This window comes from Pseudorca crassidens, chromosome 5 (genome assembly GCF_039906515.1).
Source record: "Pseudorca crassidens isolate mPseCra1 chromosome 5, mPseCra1.hap1, whole genome shotgun sequence".
Classification (NCBI taxonomy): Eukaryota; Metazoa; Chordata; class Mammalia; order Artiodactyla; family Delphinidae; genus Pseudorca; species Pseudorca crassidens.
This window is the reverse complement of record NC_090300.1, coordinates 25,047,341-25,067,246: the sequence shown is the minus strand read 5'-3', so window position 1 is coordinate 25,067,246 and position 19,906 is coordinate 25,047,341. Positions and strand designations below refer to the sequence as shown.

At 34.1% G+C, this 19,906-nt stretch overlaps 2 long non-coding RNA genes across 5 annotated transcripts in view; one reads left to right on the top strand and one right to left on the bottom strand.

Moving 5' to 3' along the window:
• The window catches only part of LOC137224728 (uncharacterized), a 398,425-nt gene extending 381,756 nt beyond the window's left edge, over window positions 1-16,669 (top strand). For all 3 annotated transcript variants that reach the window (XR_010943478.1, XR_010943479.1, XR_010943480.1), the window contains one exon: window positions 15,204-16,669. This is a non-coding gene — a long non-coding RNA (uncharacterized lncRNA). The remainder of the gene's footprint in view (window positions 1-15,203) is intronic.
• LOC137224729 (uncharacterized) overlaps window positions 1-19,906 on the bottom strand; it is a 315,621-nt gene that overhangs the window by 41,711 nt on the left and 254,004 nt on the right. The gene's annotated exons all lie outside the window — the stretch shown is intronic.

Here is a 19,906-nt window from a genome sequence, read left to right as displayed (position 1 = left end):
TTCACTTCTTAATTGAAGGCACCTAGATCCATGCACATTTCCCACACCAGAAACCAAGCATTTTTGACACATCCTCTTCTTTACCTTTAATATCAACTCGTTACCAAATCTCAACATATATCGTAAATACATTGACTTCTTCTTTCCATTACCTGTACCACCACCTTAGTCAAAGCCACTACCATCTCTTCTTAGACAAGTCTAATAGACTTACATACTAATCTCTCATTTCTCTCTTTACCCCTTTTAGTTCACTTTTCACATAACTACAAGTGTCTTATTTTTTGTAATGTTTGTTAAATCATGTCACTGCCCTTAAAGCAATATTTATAGGTTTCATTGTATTTAAAATAAAATCCAGATTCTTATCCATAGCCTACAAAGCTCTGTATTATCTGGGCCTGCCTGATTCTCTAATTTTGCATTCCTGAAATCTCCATTCTCTTGCCACATAGCTCTTTTCTGTTTATCAAGCTCGCCAAACTTTTTTTCAATTTTGCTTTCAAGGCTGCTATTTCTTCCATCTTGAATCTTCCAGGTCTCAGCTTAAATATGTTCTTCCCCATAAAGCACTTCCTTGATCCCTCAATCCAAACCACATTTCCTTATCACTTGCTTTCATTGGGCACAATATGTTTTTCTTCATAGGGCTCATCACTTTTGATTACATATATATTCATGGTATTACTTAAAAGATTCTTTGAAAACTGAAACAAATCTTTATCAGTATTTATCTGATTTTTTTTTACTAATTTAACCCTAGGAAAAATATATACAGCAAACTTTAATTTGATATTCAAAATAATTACAAAAGGTGAAATGTTCCCTGTTACTTTTTCAGACTATACTTATCTTCTGCAAGTGATTTCTCTTCTTAGATGGATTGTGAGGCGAGAGGGAAAGATTTATAAGCCTCTTTATTTTAAGTAGCTTCAAAAATATGTTTTGTGGCTAAATTCTGGATTGATGTCTTTTTCCGTATGATCAAAAATCCTTTTTATCTCTGGTTACCCCATTTCACTCACTGTCAACACACATAAGCCTTGGTATTCTAAAATTTTATGAAGGTCATTCAAATATGCTTTAATCAGGCTTTCAACACAGACTCTTACATGGTCTTCATTAATAATAATGTCCAATGATGTCATGGTTTATGGTTATTTCAGACAAACTTTGAGGCATGTTAAGGAATATGGGGTTAAGAAATAGTGAGTGGGGTGCAACTTCTTAGAATTAAAATGTGTAAGTATAAAATTGGTTAACATTTTTTGATAGTGTGTTTCCTTTGCTCAAAATGTTGATAATATTGATATTAAGAACATTGTTTTTCAGTTTTCAGAAAAGGAGATTAAAACTTTTCATGTATTTTATTTCAGTAAAATTTTAACAGTCTCCTAAATTCCGGCCATTTGGAGATTATGGTAACCTCCCTGGAAAATCCTTTTCTACTAAAAGTGATTGATCAAATTGAGAAAGTTTGGCTAAGAGGAAGTATATTCCTTTGGTACCCACTCCTTCAACATTTGGTGCCATTTTTGTAACAAATGTTTTAACTGACAAACCACATGACACTGTGCCCAGAAGGTATTTGTGAGAAATTAATCATGTGCCTCAAAGTTATTTTAGGAAAGGTAGATTCTGATTAATTTTCACTGTCAGTGTATAAAAGGATGTACATTTTTAATTTTAAAACTATATACCGGGCTTCCCTGGTGGCGCAGTGGTTGAGAGTCCGCCTGCCGATGCAGAGGACATGGGTTCGTGCCCCGGTCAGGGAAGATCCCACATGCCGTGGAGCGGCTAGGCCCGTGAGCCATGGCCGCTGAGCCTGCGCGTCTGGAGTCTGTGCTCCGCAATACGAGAGGCCACAACAGTGGGAGACCCGCGTACCGCAAAAATATATATACCATTTATATTGTGTAAGATTTTAGTTTACATCATATAATTTACCACCATAACACAGTCAGTGGTCTCTGTCTGCCTTGGACAGAAAATGCCTATCTATATACACATATAAATATACATGTACATACATGTCTTATGAATTAACGAGGTATTTTGGTGAAAAATGAGTAGGTGACTTGAAGCTCAATAATCAGAAAGCTATCTTTTAATGATTGTGTTCCTCTGTTCTATTATTCCTGAGTCCTATGTTTCAACAGCCTCCTTACTAATAAAAACCAGTTGTTGGGACAAAGTTTAGCTCCTAAGTGTACTATTTTTCCAAGAAAAACATTAAAATTGGTCTCAAATGTGTGCTCACTCATAATGTAAGGATTTCAAGTTAATCTCATAAAATAAGATAAAGACCATAAAACTGCTCCCGGACATAGCATAGACTTTAAATTTTTCAAATTCTAATTGACTGCAGGGAAATGACTTATTCCATTGCCTAGTGGTAAATGTAGACATAAAAAACATCCAGATGCCCACTTCACTAGGAAGCAAAGAAACAATTCTAAAAAAATTTGTGGAGGAAGAAAAGTCCCTAAAAACCAGCTTTAAAATTGTAAAGGGTCTTTAACGGAGTGCAATACATTACTCTGAAGAAAGTGTCTGAGGCACAGTTACTTTGCTACTTCGTGTTACTCTGAGCCTCCATGAGGGCTGATCGTGAGCCATGAGCCACTACACTCCCCAAAATGCCTGTAATAGCTGGTATTTTTACACCATTATTTTTAAGAGTTTGAAGCATTGTTGTTGCCCCTTTGAACATTCCTTTGCTCAATTAAAAAATAAAACAGAGATCATATATATTTGGCACATATATATAACGTTGAAACATGATGCAAGCAACTGGCAATTAACCTATCAGAGATTGAGAGCAGATTGGAAGGGAATCCTCTAAAGTGCAAGATTCTTTTTGACAGTGGCAACGCTAGAATTTTATGTAAAAGGATCTATGGGGCAATCATCTAATTTAAATAGGAGGATAGAGGGACTGTCTAGAAGTGACAAAAAAGCACTATTATTAATTGGGTTGCATATTTATTTGGGATGGCTTGAATCTAATTTGCTTAGCAAGCACTACTTTTAACTTGGATTGTATCTTTGATTACTTAGTAGAAAAAAAAAGACACAATGAAGGACTCTGATGTTTTCACTATATGTAAAGAATCAAGAAAGCCAGAGTAGTCCCTGGGCAATTAAAGTGGACCAAAAATTATGTGCCTTACTTGTTAAATCAGAATAAGTATACAGAAATAGTACTAGAAGAACTTGCATGTGATTAAGAACTTGGATCTTAAAGATATTCTTAAATTTAGCTCCCACCATCCATAACTATACTTATAGTATCACCTATATGTCATACGTAAAGGCACTATATAGAAATCACTTATATACCATTAATCATATACTTAACTGTGGTCATTATGCTAGTCCTACTGCATTAATATATTTTCATGGTCAACAATTATCTTGATTAAGGCTATCTGCTTGCCTCATCCTCTGTCTTACACATTACATGTTTGTTGAGTTGAACAGGAAAACTAAAAAAGGCTCTGTTGCTTCAAGGGAGATGACTAGTCTAGGCTAGTCTAAAAGGCATTCTGAAAATATTCAAGCTACGCCTTGAACAGAGTATCATGCAGATTTTTCCCATGTGGAATATAGGCCAAGTTCACACCTGGTGACCCTTAAAATGCTCTTCTCTGTTTCTTAGACCTCTTCCACATTTCCTTCCTATATTCTTCTATATGTTACTTGCCTAACAGCACAGCCAGACAGGACCTCTTGATGAGTTCTTCAGATACCTCACAGTGTTCTACCTTTGTGCCTGTGTTCTAGGAATTTCTTCAATCCAGAATGCTCTTTATTATTCCTATGGTTCCTACTATATTATTCATATTGTCCCTCTTGAAATTCTACTTCCAAAGACCTCTCAAATGCCTATTTTTCTGAAACTTTTTTTGCTTTCTCCTCAATTATATATAATTGGCACATCAGATCACTTCCCAATTTGTGCCTCTCTGTCAATATGACACTATGATATATTTCTACGCTGCATTATAGCTTTTTATCCTTGACATTTATTTACTTATCTATTTATTTATATCCTCTTTATTAAATTGTAATCTTTTGAGAACAAAGGATAGATACTATTCAATTCTGTGCCCCTTTTAGCCACTGATGCTCCATAAATATTTATTGAATTGAAAGCCTATTTGCCAAAGTAGTAGTTCTCTGGGTTTCATATACACAGGCAGTCATAGATGGTAGTACTCAAGCAACGAATACCATGGTAGAGCATAAAGCAGCATGACCACCACCTGAAAACTTGTTAGAAATATAGAATCTCAGGACCTACCCCACACCCACTGAATCAAAAATCTGCATTTAAAAAAAAATCCCAGGTGATTTATATGCACCTTAAATTTTGAGAAGTACTGTATAAATTTCACATATTTTAGAATGAAAAAGTTTGTGTGTATCTAGACTTCACAATATACTAGATAGGACTCATTAGACAAGAAGGCTCAGTGGTTTCAGTCTGGGGTGACTGATAGAAAGTAGGGAATCCAGGAGGCACACAGTAATCAGGAAAGGGAAGTTCATCTATGCAAAGATATCAGCATTACAATGACACAAAAATAAAGAATCATTTGATATCAGATGCTATATTCTAACTCAAGTTCAGAATCACTATGTCCTTTAACTGCAATGAAAAAAAGATTGGTATCAGGATATTCTACTCAAAATTGTACATAGCAATAAGAAGATGTCTATAATTAAGAATGATTTTTCATAGAAAGAGAAGAATGAATTGCAGGGAATCACACTGTCAAATCAAAGAAGAATGAAAAGACTAACACAATAATAGAATGAGAATTTATATTGGTCTGAGTAAAGGAAGTATCAGTACGAGTGGAATGAAGAAATGGATTTGAAATACTTTGAAGAATGAACATCAGTGGAATATGGAGATGGGTTAGATGTAAGAGGAAGAGGGTTGTGAGGAATTTGAAAATGACTGAGCTATGGAGTTTGGAGAGCATTAACTGAGAGAACAAATACAAAAGGAAAAACAGGGAGAGGGAGAAGTGCAGGGCAACAGGGGCACAAACTGAGAAATGATGCAGGGCATGGATTTCATCTCTCCAACACCCACTGCCCACCAATACCTGGTGCCCTTCTGCACAACATTTGGCCATCATTCTAGAAAGAGAAGATGCTGAGGGTCACTTCAAGTTTCTAGTGAATATCCATTTGATGACCAACAAAAGGAGATAACAGCATTAAGTATTTGAAAGCCATGTGCATCAAATGTTAATAGGAAAGACAACTTAATTAATATTTCTTCAACCTCTCCCTAAAAAAGTTATTATTAACTACTCATACCTGTGCATGCAGAAGTGTTGAGATCATCTCAAATTCTGTATCCTTGCTACTGTTATTGTTAAACCCACTGTAACAAAATGAAACTAAAGTATGCAGGATGAGAACTTTATTCTTTCTATTTACCTATTTGGAGGAGGTGTGGTTGGTAAGGAAAAAAGGAAAAAAGTCCATGCTTAGGGTCTATTGGAACCCAAGAGAATGAATATATAAATGAATTTCTGGCAAGGAAAGAATTTTTATTGGGGAGAATATTATTTTAGATGCTTATATACATATAAGGTTGTCAAGAATCAAAAGAAAAAGAATAGCATATTGTAAATTAATCTTTTTCTACCAATTTCCTCAACATATTCATAATTTTTGTATTTTATATTATAATTTAGTTGGTGTTGCATTGAAGGTTTTAGACATAAGATTTAAAAAAATAATCTAGGTAGCTCATTTACCTCCAAAAAGCAATCTTTTCTGTGGAGTCATTTGTAAAATGAACTTCATGGTCCATTTAAATTTGGTAGGGATAGATGGGTTGGGTTAATTGGAGGGTGAAGTAACAATTTTCAAGAACTATATTGTCAAATATGTAAATAATTTCACAGATGTTCTTGACTATCTCATAGAAGCAATTTGAACAAGGCTTTGGGAAAAATGTATTTTAGGAGCTACAGCACTCTAACTTTCCGCTATAGTTTATCACTGTGAAAATCATTTCTATAATTGTGCAGTCTTGCTTGCATTACTTGTTAATTAGCTTTAATTATACTTTCAGCCAATTACTCAAAATCTGACCTTTTCTAACAAAAGTCAGGCAAGAAGAATGTGGGTAAGGCACAGGAACTGTACTGTATGAAATAAACAAATTGGTGGTAGTAATTTTTTTTATTTTTTGCTTACCTACTCAACACTTGGGCAACCCCTTACTAGTTATATCTTCTCCTATCAATTTTTATGAAATCTATTACATTTACCACAGAATTCCCTAAAAAACTAGAATATAAAAATGTTTTTAACCTTTACAGAGTAAGTAGCTTAAATGGACTTTTGATTATCTGGAATGAATTTACTTGATAGCTGTCATGGAATCACATCTTTATGTATTATCATGTATTTGAGAAAAATATATCCTATAAATAAAACTTTGAGTTCTATTATCTGTAGGGAAATACATCTTTCATTTAATTTTAATCTGCTAGTGCTATTCCTTTTCAGAAAAAAAAATTTACCAGCTTAAATTACTTTCTAAGGTATGTAAATTTAGTACAAGCCATTTAATAGGACATGGGGAGTTGACAATGCCAGCACCTTGTCCTTGTCTTTTTCTATAGGTGAACCACCAAATCCTATAGCTGCTTGCACCTGAAATTTATCCTCACCAAGATTGGAGAACAATTAAAAACTCTGTGACTTTGTAAATTGTTGGGGATATTTTAAAAACACATCATCTTTAAATGATACATTTGGGAAAATTGAAAGGCATTTATTACTTATTTAAAGTAACATTTTAACTGGTGACAAATATCCGTAAAGGATAATTTTAAATTACCAATAAACTCTACAATATATGTCCTTTCAGAGTTTTACCTGACTCTTTTTATACAGCTGTGGTTAAACTCTATTATCAGTTTTATTTCACAGTTTTACATCAAAAATTATACCCAGGAGTTTTCAATATTATTTTTAAGTCCTTCACAAAATGATTTTTAATGGTTTCCTATCAGTCCATGTTATGTGTATTTTTTTTAACTATTGACATTAGTAACTTAATCATAAGCGATTCTGAGGTTAAGAGTTACATTTACATCTTTAGAGTCCACAAGTTCTACTTCACTATAATATTTCCTGATAAAGTCAGCTTGCTTCTAGGCAGGAGGCATAAAATCTCCTGATGACATATGGTTGAATACTTAATTTGCTTTCAATGCTGTGAAAATAATACTTATAAATAAAATTTTGTCTGCATTTTAGATAATTTGAGTACTTGTTTAGTACCTTAATAGATTTGGTTACTTTGTTGATATAGGAAATCAACAGCATTATGTAGAATGTGGTACTTTTAATAAAATAAGCATATTGGCTTTTCTTAGAAGGCCTGGAAGAATACGGAAAAGAATGGGAAAACCTTTGTGTAGCCCCAAATTCTCCTTGATTTTACTGCAGGCTTTTCAGAACTCTGCCTTTGATGTTCTCTCCTCCCAGCTAAATTTCAAGACAATTGAGATTAGAGACCATATCTTAAAATTTTAAGATTGCACAATTTCTAGCAAAGTATTCTCTATATTAAGATTTTAATTACTAATGGTGATGAATATGATAATGATAATAAAAATAAAGGGGAAGGAATGGTAAACTTTAAAATGTGAGCAGTCAACACATTAATTTTGGATGCACATTTAAGAAGCTCTCTTCAAAGGTCTCCATTCCCTCTGTACTTGTTGATGCATCCAGCATGTACAGCACTGAGCTCTTAAACAACTCTTTAGTACACACTGCCATGTCTGCTTCGTTGGCTGAGTTGTATGTTTAATAAAAGTCAGTTATGTTTGAATACAAAATATTTATTTCAATTGGGCTTGGAACAGAATTTACATAATTTAATTAAATATTTCATAACCGAGTGGATTATGAGTGCCAAGAGAAAGACAATTCTTGTTTCTGTGAAACTTGAATACTTTAGAAAGACTAGATAAAAGCCAAGGACTGGAAGAAAATGTTGTAGATTTAGATCTATACAAGATAACCATAAAAGGCTAGAGTGAAAAAAAAATTTTAATCCAGAAGAACTCTTAATTAGATTACTTCAAACGTGTTTTAAAGTTCTTGCTCTAATTCAAAGACAATGAAATCAGAAATTATAGATAATTCAAATGCGTTGTGATTCATTCAAGAAAGATGTTGAGGCCTTCCAATCAGCCTATCCATTTCATAAACAAAAAGTTTTTTCCACACATATATTTCAAAATTACTTTTTTAATGCTTGGGGTATAAATTTATCTTTTAATGATTTCATATTTTTAAACTGCTTTTTTAAAAATAAATAAATAAACTAAGAGGAATTAAACTGTCTAAATTTTAGATTTAAAGCAGGGTTTAAATTGATGTCTCAGTTCTGACACTAACTAGCAGAAGAAATTTGAGCTAACACTATTCTTCTCTAAGCTGAATTCTTCTTACCAATAAGACATAAGAATTGGGGTAGATTACCTCTGTAGTCACTGCCAGCTCCAAGGCGGTGGGGGGCAAAGCTATGATGACACAGGCATTAAAATCATTAGGGAAATGAGGAATTAGTAGGTTTAGTTAAGTATTAAATGCCCCCTCCACTATCCAATTTTTTCTTTGTGCTTTTTATTAGTGAACAATATCTACTCCACCAAGTTTTAGCAGGGAACATGGCTGCCCAGGCAGAGACTATGTTTCCCAGGGTCCCTTGCAACTAGATGTGGCTAAGTTCTTATTAATGGATGTGAGTAGAAGTGATACATGCAATTTATGAGGAAAGGGAAGTATATCTTTAAAACAGCTGGGCACAGCTTTTCTCCAGGACTGGAAAGTACATGTGCTGCACTGACCATGAGCCAGCACTGACCATAGAGGCCACAGAAATGCACTAGAAGGTGGTGAAGCACCAATATGGAAGAAACTTGGTTCTTTGGATAACTTCATGTGCCAGAGAGTCCCCTTTCAGACTACCCAATTACCTCAAGAGTGTTACACAAATATTAAACCTATAACTTTTTGGAGCCATAGTATTTTGTAGAGTAGCTTAGCCCATAACTATGTATTCATCTCAGGTTCTTTCTTTCATCAGAATAAGCAATTACTAGGTATTTTATAGGAGGATTAATTTGTATTTATGAGCTGCATTTTAAGCTTTGACCAATATAACAAAAATAGTGTAATTTAAATCTTTTTCTGTATAGCTCTGCCCAAATGTATTTTAACCTTCTTGAGGTCAGACTCTTACTCCTGGAAGTTCCACTACCAAGAATACATCCTAGTAATGACAACAATATACATACTCATGGTGTATAAGAAGTATTTTGATACAAGGATAGAATATGCACTTGGAGAAATTCAAACCTCAGCTGTTGTGCTTATTAACCAAATGACTTTGGACCTAATTTTTACATATAAAGTGCTTACTGCATGTTAGCTACTTAATAAATGCTACTTCCAAGAGTACTCTATAAAATTTACAGACAATTGCAAAACAAGGTGCACAATGTTTTGTAATTCATCACAACTTGATTTTACCCATGTGTGTTTGTTTGGATTTTTTTGTTAATTGAGATCCATCATAAGCTATTTTGGAAGAATCTTAATGGTGCAACAGAATTTTACCCTTTTATGTTGTCTGTATACTTTTGCCTTAAGTAGGTAAAGTCAACTTAAAGAGAAAATTTGGATAAATAATCACAGATACATCAGATCTATTTCTCAGTATATTTTGTTTCCTTAATACTCTTCAAAATAAATTTTAAAATTTTCCATAGTTTCATGTTATATTTCACTTCTAAAAACTCAAGATCAGTTTCATATTACATTACAAAGCTATAGTAATCAAAACAGTATGGTACTGGCAAAAAACATGGATACTTAAACCAATGGAATAGAAAGCCCAGAAATAAATCCATGAATATATGGCCAATTAATCCTTGAAAAAGGTGCCAAGAATACACAATGGGAAAAGAATAGCCTCATCAATAAATGGTATTGGGAAAGCTGGATATTTACCTACAAAAGAATGAAATTGGATCCTTATTTTACACATTACAAAAAATCAACTCAAAATGGATTAAAGACTTAAATGTAACAACTGAAACTGTAAACTGTTTTCTTCTCCTAGAAGAAAACATAGGAAAAAAAGATCCTTAACATTAGTCTTGGCAATGATTTTTTTGGATTTGACACCAAAAGAACTGGCAACAAAAGCAAAAATGAACAACTGAATCTACAAAAGCTAAAAGTTTCTGCACGGCAAAAGAAACAATCAACAAAATGAAAAGGCAACTTATGCAATGGGAGAAAATATTTGCAAACTATATATCAGCTAAAGGGTTAATATTCAGGAGAACACATACAACTCAATAGCAAAAACAAGCAACAAATAACCTGATTTAAAAATGATCAAAGTAGTTGAATACACATTTTTCCAAAGATGATATACAGATGGCCAATGTGTAGATAAAAATATGTTCACCATCACTAATCACCAGGGAAAAGCAAATCAAAACTACCATATTACTTCACTCCTGTTAGGATGGCTCATTATCCAAAAGACAAAAGATAACAAGTGTTGGCAAGGATATGCAGAAGAGGGAACCCTTGTACACTGTTGGGGGGACTGCAATTTAGTACAACCATTATGAAAAACAGTATGGAGGAGTCCTCCTAAAATTAAAAGTAGAACTACCATATGACCCAGAAATCTCACCTCTGGGTATATATCTAAAGGAAATCAGAATCTCAAAGAGATACCTGCAACCCCATCTTCAATGCAGCATTATTCACAGTAATACACAGAAACAAGGGATGAATGAATAAAGAAATTTTGATACACACCATACACACACACAAAGAAATATTATTCAGCCTTAAAAAAGAAGGAAAGTCTGCCATTTGTGACAACATGGCTGAACCTAAAGGACATTATGCTAAATAAAACTAGCCAGATACAGAACGACAAATACTGCATGATCTCACTTATTTGTGGAATCTAAAAAAAAAAAAGTGGAGTGGGTGGGTGAAAAATGGAGCTGTTGGTCAGAGGGAACAAACTTTCTTATAAGATGAATAAGTTCTGGAGACAATGTACTGCAATGGTGACTGTGGTTAATAATGATGTATTGTATACTTGAAATTTGCTAAGAGAGTAAATCTCAAGTGCTCTTATCACACACCACACAAAAATGATACTATGTGAGGTGATGTATATGTTAATTAACTTGATTGTGGTAATCATTTTACAAAGTATATGTGTATCAAAACATCACATTATACAACCTAAACGTATACAACTTTTACTTGTCAATCATACCTCCAAAAAGTTGAGAGGTAAAAAAAGACAGTTCTATACCACAATCATATTGTTTACCTGATATGTGTTTCATACTTTTAAGAAATGTGGATTAATATATAGGAAAAAAAATTGTTTCCATTTTTATGCTAGTTAATAATGTTATCCTTTGATGAATTAAAATTTAATATATGAAGCTAAATACATATTTAAAATGAATTTTGAGAGCATCTTCTTTGGAATTTATTATCACAAATGAATATAAACTTATATTGAATAATTTCCAACTTTAGTAATACCACTCCTTTATTTACCATTCTATTAAGAATGTATTAGGAAACAAATATTCATATTCACTGCTACTGGGAATGCACATTATCACCATATTTTTGTAAAGAAATTTATCAATAAGAAGCAAGATTTTACTCTAGAATCTAGTAATTCTTTACTCTTGGAAACCCATCCCAAAGAAATAATGACAGATGTAAACAGAGATTCAAGCTAATAAACTGTTTATAGCAGCATTATTTAAATAACAAAATTGAAAACAACCTAAATATTCCAAAGTGATAGATCAATTAAATAAATTCTACACATAAGTGAAATAATTGAAATTATATTTTATGAAGACTTTTTAATTATTTTGATAAAGTGCTTATGATATAATGTTAAGTGAGAATTTCAAACATTCTTATAAAATTAAATGTATCTTAATTATTCAATTTAATAACTAAGTGAAAATATAATGAAGGCTTTTTACTTTTTTATGCTTTTCTGTATTTCCTGTAATTTTTATATTCAGAATTGTTACATTTCTGATTTAAAGAAAAAAAAATTTTCTAGAGATATGACTCTGATCTCTATTTTGATCTTAAATTTCACTATCTGTACAGCACAGTTACTCTTAGGAAAAGATCTTCAGTGTGCTAGAAAAGATTATACATGATACCCTAAAAGATGGTTACCATATTTATGTCATTGTTTTATTATTCTTTTTCTTAAAGCAGTGTTTTCATAGTGGAATTTATCTTCTCTCTTATCCTCTTCTGATTAAGGAAGCTTCTCCTTTCACCTTTCATTTTATTTTATTTTTTAACACCTTTACTGGAGTATAATTGCTTTACAATGGTGTGTTAGTTTCTCCTTTATAACAAAGTGAATCAGTTATACATATACATATGTTCCCATATCTCTTCCCTCTTGCGTCTCCCTCCCTCCCACTCTCCCTATCCCACCCCTCTAGGTGGTCACAAACCACCTAGCTGATCTCCCTGTGCTATGCAGCTGCTTCCCACTAGCTATCTATTTTACGTTTGGTAGTGTATACATGTCCATGCCACTCTCTCGCTTTGTCACAGCTTACCCTTCCCCCTCCCCATATCCTCAAGTCACCTTTCATTTTAAATGGCTGGTAGCCTCCAGGTTTTTCCCACACTTTCTATTTGCACAAGACTCTGTGCCCTATTGCTCATGTTAAAGTAGAAAAAAAAAATCTGGGTTTTGAAAAAAGCAAATATGGTAAGAACAAAGGCATGAAAGATGGATTTTATTTTAGTATGGACTATTGTTCAATCATATGACTTTCTTTTGTCACATAAACACACATGGCAAACAAAACATGCTGAAACACACATAGCAAACAAAACATGCTTTTTTCCTCTCTCTCCCTCAAACGTGTCTTCATATAATGGCAAAATTAAAAAAGAAAAACATCATCTAAAATTTGCTTCTCTAAACATGCTATAAAGGATAAAATGAGAAGCAGAGCACTAATTATCCAGAATAGTGTCTTTCCAATAAAACTTTTGGTGATGGTGGAAATGTTCTATATCCATCATCCAATACCATGGCCACTAGCCACATGTGGCTATTTAGCACTTGAAATGGGGCTGGTGTGACTGAAGAACTGAATTTTTAATTTTATATGGTTTTAATTAATTTTAATTAATTTAAATTTAACTAGTCACCCTATTGAACAATGCAGGCCTATTTAAACTTAGCCTGAATTCAGGATAAACTTGTATGGCTTCAGCATCACTATTTAGCTGTAATTTCCTATTATCTGTTATTTAAAAGAATTTTATAATAATAAATTCATAATAATAAAGAATTTATAATAATATTTTTTCAGGAAAGTCAAGGGATCACAGCTATATTGTCAAATTCGGTCATACTCAGAAAATCCAACACTTAATTTTTTAAATATAAGAAAATGAAGTCATATTATAATACTTCCTTAGAGTACCAAAATACTTGGCATAAAAATGTGAAAGTTTAAAATTCTATGTTTGGAAAAACGCCCAAGAATAATAAAAGGAAAAGAAGAATCTTTTATGCCCATGTGAAATCTGAGGAATTAAATGGAATTGAATTTAATTTTTCTAAAGTAAAAATACAGCTAGTGAACAAATTCCATTTATATAAGTACAGTACATTGTGTATAAGGGGACATTTATAGATATTTTAAATAATTCTATATTACTTTATAAAAGTTATAAATCATTTCTCTACATAAATGTTTTGAATATACAGAAAAGTAGAAAAACCCTATATTCCAAATTACCAAAGACATCCGTTATCATCACTGTGACTCCTTTATTATTTCAACTGTTTGCTATGATATTTTCCTATAGAGTTGGACAATATTAAGAAAGACTCTTGATAAACATTTTAAATGATTGTGTAGTATTCCACTGAATGGCTGTGCGGCATTTGCTTGACCAATTCTCATTTAGGACATTTAGGTTATTTCCAATGTTTCACGTTAAAATAAGGCTAGGATAAACATTCACCAAATTTAAAAATTTCGGTCATTATTATCAACAATAAAATGGTTTTTGCTCTCAGAGAAATTAATCATGACCATATTCTGAGAGAACTTTCCCTAGAATATGCTATAATAACAATTTCTAGACAGGAGGGATAAAAGGAGGGACCATCACAAAATTCATTCAGGTAGCTAGAATTTAGACTTTCCTTATTGCCAAATACCACAATAAAGTCCCTGTTAGCTTTTCTCTTTAAATGTAGGTGAAATTATGTCACACAAAGAAATGCCTGTATTTTCTCTTTTTGCTCACAGACAGTAGCAATTTTCCTCTTTCATCCTATTAAAAAACCAACCTGCATACACATAGGCAGGTGCTGTTCTGAGATCCTTGATGATAAATGTTTCTTGTCAACCGGGAAAGTATACAAAGGAATCCTCCATGCCTTTTTGGTCTTGCATCAGCTGAGGAAACCTATCCATGTGATCCTATAGGTTCACCAGCATCTAACACCCAAATCTCCACCTCTTTTAGGCTTTAAACCTGTACTTCATATCAAGTCACAGATGATTTTGAGACGTTAAAATTATTTACAACTTAGAAAACCAGTGGATTTAGTTTCTCAAACTTAGGATTTTGATTAGTGAAAATAAAGATAAATGGGTCCATTATTGGTCATTTCCCCAAAGGATTTGGTAGGTTTCCTGCTAAGGTAAAGCATATGGTTCAACAACAAAATAATAATAATTAATACAAAATGCTTTAATGATGAGTCAGACAAACCTTTGGAAGGAAAACCTTTGTGCCACATTGATTAGGTGTAGACAGACTAAGATAAAGAAACAAAAGGCTGCTTTACATTTCACATATTTTATCCCTCAATGTTTATCAGATATTGAGCAAATCTGATTAAATTAATACCAAGAGAGCTACATATTCTTTGTTCATACCGTTCTTTCAATGAATAATATACGGAATTTTTGCACAACTACAATTTTTTGATCCTTTAGGAGGTGTTGAAATTCAATTTAAAGGCTAAAACAAAAGCTTAAATGGTGTGCTTTCTGTTTTGTGAATCGCAGACACTGCTTTACTGATACGACACCCAAGATTCTAAGCTGACATCAAAGCAAAAAGAAAAAAAAGATCATCTGAAATGACAGCAGCAGCTGCAGCATCCGCCTCTAAATTAGGCTGTGTTTCAAAGTCTGGACTCAACTGCTAAGCAGTATAAAGACCCAGGAGGAAGGCTGCCCAGAAAAGAGTGAGGCTTCCGACCTAACACATCAAAGTAACACATGCTAGGAAGAGCAATAAACGCATGTGTCCCACATTCACGTGCTGCCTAATTGCATTGGGCTCATGAAACCAAGACAAACCTTCAGCTGATTCCTGGTTTAAGAGAGGATTTGAGATCTTTTCTATGCGGAAAGCTGACACAAATTGGTTGCAGATTAGAGTCTGACTCCGTAACGAAGCATCCCATAATTTCAAAAGATGGTCATTTCAGTGTCATATGGCATCTTCAAAACACTGACTTCTTAATGAAGTAACATATAAACTAACCATTAGGTATAAATAAAAGTTAAAAAATAAGCTTCATAAATGAAGCAAGCCTTAATTTGTACATTCAGGGATAGATGCTTTGAGGAAAGGCTTTTTCGTTTGTTTTGCATATAAACTACCAATTTTGAGGGCATTTATCTTCTAAAGCATAAGCTATTTAACGAGAACTTAGAATACTACTATCTGTTAAGAGAGGAGAGAAATAGTTAGATGTTTTAGATGTAATTTTTAGCAGAAATGCTTACTGCCATAAGGTCTGCATTAAGGGATCATTACTATATATAGACGATGTAATATATTTAGTAGCACAATTTGCAATTAGATATATAGCAACACACATAAGCTTAATACATTAGAGCTCTGAATTCTTTTATTCTGTGTTCATACCCTTTATGCTCTTTATTTTGCAGCACAATGCCCTATTATTCTGCAAAATACTCTTCTGTATGTGTGAATTGCCAAAGTTAACTTACACAATTACCTGAGGAGACTTTAATTATAATTAGTGGAAGGCTGATAATTAATCCTATTATGTGAAATATTCATGAGTTATCACTGAACATATGCACTAAAAAGAAAACCTCAGAAATATGCAGGGTGATTATAAACAGATGAAAATGGGGAAAAAATGTAGTGTGAAAATTGTAAAATTTTGGGCTATAAGTTTTGACTAAATAAATATGATTGCAAGGCTCTGAGAGTCAGAAAACCTTAGGATTAATCTCTTTAGTGCTCAAGTGATAAAAAATCATAAAAGAAATTCTGCAAGAATATATTGTATCATATATTAGGAGCCTATCTCCAGAATTATGATGAAGGCCCAATTCCACTGATGTTAATCAACTTTGAATTTATGTCTAGGATATATAAATAGATTGAGTCACATTATCTCACTTCATGGCAAATAGAAGCATTAAGTACTTTTCAGAAGGGTGAATCATGTAATGGATCATTTTTCATTATGATGGAATAAAAAAATCATTGCAACCAATTCATGCAGTGGTCTCTATTATCAGTATCTGGTGCTTGGGAGAAAGGAAAAAAAAAATTCTTTACCTTTGTGACCATTCTGGTTGTTGGGCCTCTCCTCTCTGGACGTTCCTGCATTCCTTAATATCACAAGATTGTCCCGTTACATCATATATGAAGTGACATCAATGAATGCCCTTGGTCAGGGTATAAAACTGGCAGTATGACCAAATCACAAAGGGACCATAGCTCATGTCCTGAAAGGTTGGAATGGATTTGTCCCCTTGAGCTATCTCCCTGATCTACATCTACCCCAAGGCACTTGAGACTAGCCAAGGTGGTTTCCTTGAGATCTACCAAGAACAATGTCAGAAAGAACCCAACCTAATAAGAACTTTGGATTTCCCTGGATGGGTAACAGGTCCCCTATTTGGTATATGCCAATCCCAATTCTGAACTGTGTCTTTCTTTTTGAGAGGTACTGACTTTCTCGAAATCTTAACTGACCAATAAATATAACCATCTAAACAACCATATATTATTACAAGCTATTTGATGTTATTTCCATAGCCATGAGTAGTCAGGTACACTCAGTAGAGGCATCAGAGGGAAGACAGTGGCAAATAGATATATGTGTATCGGTCTGTATATGTCGAGTCCAAGTTGGAGAAGGACCCACAGACTTGAATTTTCATGGATGTACAAGTCAGTGGTACTACCCCTTTGCTTGTGACACCTGCATTTTATCCTTTCTAGTAGCAGTTCTGTGCTCAAGGCTAATGGTGACTCTAATTGCACCTATAAAGTCTCAGTGTCTATAAATAACTTCACCCTTGTCACAGTTTCTTCCAACTAGATGAAGATCTTTGAGGTGAGACTAAAAACATCTTCAAAATAATTATGTGACTAGCAGTTGTATACACTTTACAGTTTACAAAATTTGTTTCACATACATTATCTTGTTAATTCTCACCAGCAACCCATAGGCATTTTATCATGTCCAATTACAGGTGAGGAAACTTGAGGTCAGAAAGAGAAATATGCCTCAAACCACACAGCTAGTAAAGTGGTTACAGCCAGGACTCTCCCAAGACCTCCTGCATCTAAGTCCTTTGCAGTTTCTACATCACGCACAACCATCTTCTATCCATTCAGTGTCTCAGAGAGCCTATCATCAGAGGGTTAAATGGGAAAGCAATGACTTTTCCAATGCTTAATCCTTAAAGTTATCCTGAAAATCATTTTTAAGAAGTCCTTGGTTTAGGCTTCTTTGAGATCTTTCATTAATTTATACCTTAACTGGTTCATAATGGCATCTTGCTATAGCAAATTCTTAATCATTTCAAAAATGTTTCATGTTTGCTTGTCTTAACATAAAATGAGACAAGACACACTGGAAAGTTAATAAGGTATAAAACGTTAAGGCTGGCTACTTAGATTCTTTTCATTTCTGTTCTATGACAATATCAAGACATTGTTGGTCTTTCTTTTTCTATGGCATGGGAAATACTCTGATTCAATGTATTCTTAAGTTAGGCAATGTCTTTGATCAGATACCATTATTTATTACTGGGATTTTTTTGTAGTATTAATCCCCAGAAGGTGAAATCACATCTACTTTAGATTAGGGTGACTCTATAACCTGGTTTATCCAGGGCAATTGCACAAGAAGAAAAAAGCCCAAGTTCCTTCATCAATACCTCATATACTTTCCCCCCTATGAATTTACATAATAAGTATTTACAGCATACCTCCTATAGATACGCATATACTCATGTATGTGGGTATGACTTCTTGAAACAGTCTATAAACAAATACAAATTTTGATAAGTGCTATGAAGCAAAGTAAAGGGTATAGTGAAAGATTGTAAAAATCAGACTAGGCCTCCCTAAGGAAATGCATTAAAAATTAGTTGGAGTTAGTCAAGTGAAAAGCTGGCAGAAGTCCCTTCCATAGTGAGGAATCAGAATCAGTTTGTGTGAATTCCTGTTCAAAGAGGATCTTTGTTCAAGATTCAAAAACAATAATTATGTACCTATTATATGCCAAGCTCCATTCTAGGTATTGGGGCAATAAAAAGGTTTCTCTCTTGAAGCTCACACTCCAGTAGGGGAAATGATAAACAAAAGAAAGAAGAGGGGGCAAGAGGGGGAGCGGGAGAGAGTATGATTTTAGGATAGGGACAAAGTTTTTTTTTTAACAAAGAAACAATACTGTAACATGTCATAGAGAGTAACTGGGGTTAGGAGAAGGATGACTTTAGATTTTCTGGCAGAAAAAGCTCCTCTAAAGAGGTGATATTTGAACTGTGTTTTGACTGACAAGGGTGGGCCAGCCAAGTCAAGATCTGAGGGGAGAAGATTCCAGGCAGAGAAAAGAGCAAGTTAATCACCCTAAGGTGAAAATGAGCTTGCTGTATTTAGGCAACAGATAAGCAAAAGCCAGTATGGCAGAAATACAGTGAGTAGGGAGAAGAACTACATTAGAAGGGCTTAAGAAAGTAAGGCTTATAGGCATAACGTAGGGTTTAGCTGTTATAGCTGGGGGACTCAAGGACCCTCGTAAGGAAGAGCAAGAGAACCTGGAGAGGTGGATAAATCATGAGGGTCATTGTAGACTGGATTAAACAGTTTGAATTTTAGTCAGGGCCGTGAGAAATCACTGAAGGGTTTCAAGAAAGTTAGTGACATTCTCAGTTCTGTGTCTTATCTGGTGGAGGATGTCGATGAAAAAATGGTTGCCTACCATACATATATCAGTAAACAAAGGATGCTGCAACCATCAAGCCAAGATGGTTAGCCCCAAGAGAACTCAGGACGGAAACTTAATGCTCCTCAATCAAACCTTCAGACACTGCAGCCACCCCCAGTGCTGCACCCTGAGATCAGGATGAGAAAGCACAGGATTCTGGCCCCAGGGAGCTGAGGTGCCTATCAAAGGAATGATTTCAATGAGCCCAGACTCTTGCATCCTCTCATACATAGAAAAGCACTAAATTCCTTAACTGAGATGTCTGGTTTTCTTTAACAGTAACCTTTTGACATTCTGACTCCCTGGTCTTTGTTGCAAAAACTCCTATAGTTCCCGGCTCCTCCCTTACCTCTTTGGAGCCGTCCCTCAGAGCTATCTGAGATGCCGTCTCCCAGGCTTAAGTCCTCAGCTTTGTCCACAAAATAAAACATAATTCTCAACTTTTAGGTTGTGCATTTTTTTCAGTCAACAAGGGCTTTTGTGGAGAACAAGAATGGA